Source organism: Chrysochloris asiatica, unplaced genomic scaffold, assembly GCF_000296735.1.
Source record: "Chrysochloris asiatica unplaced genomic scaffold, ChrAsi1.0 scaffold00031, whole genome shotgun sequence".
Lineage (NCBI taxonomy): Eukaryota > Metazoa > Chordata > Mammalia > Afrosoricida > Chrysochloridae > Chrysochloris > Chrysochloris asiatica.
In genome coordinates, this window is record NW_006408549.1 from 2771251 (window position 1) to 2775924 (window position 4674).

At 38.7% G+C, this 4674-nt stretch overlaps 1 protein-coding gene across 1 annotated transcript in view; it reads left to right on the plus strand.

Moving 5' to 3' along the window:
- The window catches only part of STK3 (serine/threonine kinase 3), a 370424-nt gene that overhangs the window by 322501 nt on the left and 43249 nt on the right, over positions 1-4674 (plus strand). The gene's annotated exons all lie outside the window — the stretch shown is intronic.

Consider the following 4674-nt stretch of genomic DNA (forward strand, 5'->3'; position numbering starts at 1 on the left):
GTCTTAAGACAGAAATTGATCAAACATACAATCAAGATGTACTAATAACTACTGGTAATTGGATTGCAAAGATGCTAAGGTTGAAAACAAAGAGGATGGATCAGTAGTTGGAAAATATGGCCTTGGTGATAGAAACAATGCTGGAGATGGCATGATAGAATTTTGCAAGACCAATTGCAAATAGCTTTTTTAAACAACATAAAAAAGCCACTATACATGTGGACTTCACTAGATGGAATACACAGAAATCAGTTGATTACATTTGTGGAAAAAGACAGTTGAAAAGCTCTATATCATCAGCCAAAACAAGGCCAGGGACAGACTGTGGAACAGACTGTCGGTTGCTCATATGCAAGTTCAGGCTAAAACTGAAGAAAATTAAAGCAAGTGCAGAAGAACCAAAATAATGACCTTGAACATATCCTCCACTGAATTTACAGATGATCTGAAAAACGTATTTGATGCATTAGACACCAAAGACTTAAGACCAAAATAGTTGTGGGATGACATCAAGAACATCATACAAAATAAGGCAAAAGGTCATTAGGAAGACAAGAAAGAAGGAAAAGACCAAAATGGATGTCATAAGAGACTCTGAAACTTACTCTCAAGCATAGAGATGCTAAAGCAAATGGAAGAAATGAGGAAGTAAAAGAGCTGAATAGAAATTTTCAAAGGGCAGCTTGAGAAGATAAAGTCAACTATCATAATGAAATATGTTTAAAGACCTAGTTAGTTAGAAAACCAAAAGGGAATAACACTGTCATCATTTCTCAAGCTGAAAGAACTAAAGAAAAAATTCAAGCCTCTACCTGCATTATTGAAGGACTCTATAGGCAAATTTTTGAATGATGCAGAAATTATCAAAAGAAGATGGAAGGAATACACAGAGTCACTGTACTAGAAAGAAATGGTCAATGTTCAATCATTTCAAGAGGTAGCATATGATCAAGAGCCAATGATACTGAAGGAAGAAGTTCAGGGTGCATTGAAGGCGTTGGCAAAGAACAAGGCACCAGAATTGATGGAAAGAAAATTGAAATCTTTCAGCAAACTGATGCAGCACTGGAGGCACTCACTCATCTATGCCAAGAAATTTGGAAGATAACTACGTGGCCAACTGATTGGAAGAGATCCATATTTATGCCCATTCCAAAGAGAGGTGACTCAAAGGAATACAGAAATCACTAAACAATATCATTAATACTACATGCAAGTAAAATTTTGCTAAAGATAATTCAAAAACAGCTGCAACCATAGACTAATAGAGAACTTCCAGTGGTTCAAGCTGGATTTCAGAAGAGGATGTGGAATGAGGGACATCATTGCTGACACCAGATGGATCTTGAATGAAAGCACAGAATACCAGAAAGATTGCCAAGGCTTTCAGTTGTATGGATCATGACAGTCTGTGGACAATATTGTGTGTAGAATGAGTGTTCCTGAACACTTAATTGTCCTCATGAGGAACCAACCTCTCCATAGACCAAGAGGACACCAAATGGTTTGAAATTAGGAAAGGTGTGTGTCAGGGTTATGTTCTTTCACCATACTTACTCAGTCTGTATGCTGAGCAAATAATCTGAGAAGTTGGATTATATGAAGAAAAAACATGGCATCAGAATTGGAGGAAGACTCATTAACCTGTGATAGGCAGATGATACCACCCTGCTTGCTGAAAGTGAAGAGGGACTTAACATACTGATAAAGATCAAAGACCACAGCCTTTGGTATGGGTTGCACCTCAATGTAAAGAAAACAGAATTTCTCACCACTGGACCAATAAACCACAGCAATATAAATGAAGAAATGATTGAAGTTTTCAAAGACCCAATTTTGCTTGAAGCTACTATCAACACAGAAGCAGTTGTTAAGAAATGTAACTACTATTGCATTAGGCAAATCTGATGCACAAGACCTTTTTAAAGTGTTGTAGAGCAACGATTTCAGCTTTAGGACTAAGGGGAGCCTGATCGAAGCCATGGTGTTTTCAGTAACCTCATATGCATGTGAAAGCTGGACAGTGAATAAGGAAGACCATAGAAGAATTGATGCATTTGAGTTGCGGTGTTGGAGGAGAATATTAAAAGTACCAAAAGAACAAATAAATCTGTGTTGGAAGAGCTACAGACAAATCTCTCCTTGGAAGCCAGGATGGCCAGACTTTGTCTCTCATACTTTGGACATATGATCAAGAGGGACCAGTCCCTGGAGAAAGATACCATGTTTGATAAGGTGGGAGGCCAGAGAGACAAAGGAAGAACCCCCAAAATGATGGATTGACACAATGCCAGCAACATTGGGCTCAAGTGTAGAAATGATTGTGAGGTTGGCACACGACCGAGCAGTATTTCATTCTGTTGTGCATGGGGTTGCTATGAGTCGGTACCAACTCAGTAGCCCCTAACAACAAAACTTACCAGAGTCAGGTGATACTTTAAGACTTCCAAAAAGAGATGTGCCTACTTATATTCTTAAATATTTCAATTTGTGATATTTTAGGCTGTTTCACATCAGACCTCATTTTGATCGTATGAGATGAAGTCTGTTCTTTAAATAATTGTATTTAATCTTATTGTGAATTAATGTTCCTGGTACAAAGATTTTTTATTTCCCAAAATAGTCTTTAGAACAATCTAGTAAAAGACCTGCTGCCGTCAGCACCGAAACTATTTTCATTGCATTTGAGAAATAAAGGGTTTAGTGGTAAGCTAAGATAGGATAAAGGATTCCTAGTGGTATAGTGGTTTGAGTGTTGGACTGTTAACCACAAGATCAGTGTTCTACCCCACCAGCCACTCCATGGGAGAAAGATGAGACAGTCTGCTCCTGGAAAGATCTACCATTTCAGAAAGCCTGGGGAGTAATTCTGCTCTGTCCTGTAAGGTCACCATGAGTCAAAATCGCCTTGAAGCTGTGGGCGTTAGGAGGTTAAGAGAGACCCTCTCTGCCATCACTGACTGTCCTCTCACTCATTTTCTATACATTGCCAGTTCTACAGTCCATCTTCTCTACTGGCTCCTGTTCTTTTTGCATCTTACTGCCCTAGTACATACCTCTCAGCATAGGCCTTTCAGCACAGAAACTTGATTGTCCACAGACCTTCTGACCTGTACCCAACCGTAAGATGTCAATGGGACTAACCAATAAATTAAGGTATTTCAACTTGTTAGATATGAATATGCAACTGGACTCTGATTTTAGAGAACTTCATCACCGTGATAATCTTGTTAATGATTAATATTGAGTTGTTTTTCTGAATCTCTTCAAATATGCCATTGTGATGATATATGAGGGGACTTTAAAAAGTTCATGAAAGAATTAAATGAAAAGATAATGGATTTTTCTATAAACTTTGGAAACTCCCTCATAGAATTTAATTGATAAACAGACGTTTCCATGGTAGTTTGGCAGTGTGAGATGATTCTTGAAAACATATTTTTGGTAAGTCACAAACCGATGTGAGTGTATATCCAATGCAAAATTTTCAATGCAGACTTTTCAATGTTTGGCCAAGACAAATTTCACTTCCAAATTCAATGAAATATGACAGTAGACCCAGAGAAGCATTTTTATGGAATTTACATGACAAGGTTTACTTTTATACTAGGAGGGTGTCTTAGTTTCCTAGGGCTGCCTTAACAAAACACCACAGTGAGTGTCCTCAAAGAACATAAATTCATTTTTTGACCATTCTGGAGGCTGGAAGTCCAGATGCAGGGTGTGGTAGGCTCCACTCTCTGAGGACTCAAAGGACTCTTGTCTCTTTGAGCATTTATAGCCTCAAATGTTTCTTGGTGTTCCTTGATGTGTGTCATTGCTAAGTGCCATCAAGTCAGTTCTGACTCATAGCGACCCTGCATAGGGTTTCCAAGGAGTGACTCGTGGGTTTGAACCACCGACCTTGCAGTTAGCAACTCAGTGCTTGCTTATCTTGGTGTATAGACAGGTCCTTTCATGGTGTCTCCCCTACCCTATGGTTGAATCTTTGTCTGTGTCTGTCCTATTCTTTTATAAATACCAGGCATCCTACAGGATTGGGGCCCACTCCATTATGAGCTATGTATTTGTCTAACATGACCATTTTATTCTGTGTTTTTAAGCACTAATTCTGGCTGCTAGATGGAGAAGGGATTGGAAAGGAGCAACACTAGAAGTAGAAAACCAGTTTGGAGGCTATTGTTACAACCTACTCAAGATAAGACTCTCAAAGAGATAGATTTGAGATGTGTGGGAGAGATGTCCTGGTGACACAATGGTTAAGCACTCAACAGCTAACTGAAAGATTGGCAGTTTGAACCATTCAGTGGCTTTGTGGGGGGAAAAACTGGCAGTCTGTTTCATTGGATTACTAAGAGTCAGAATCTACTGGAACACCCACAATATCATCACCAGTACTGATAGGTCATGGCATTATTTGAACAAAGTAGATTCCTAGCATTAGCAACCAGATGAATGGAGAAGGAGCCATTTACTGAAATAGAAAAGGTAGAAAGGTACCAGAACTGGGCATATTGAGTATTGTGATGCCTCAAAACATCTAGTAGAATTACTAAATTCTATAATTCAGAAGACAGATCTTCTGACACAGACACAAAAATACCAGAGAAGATACTCAAAGTTCAGGGATGGACTAAATAATAAAATATTAATTGAGCCCTAAGGAAGAAGTTA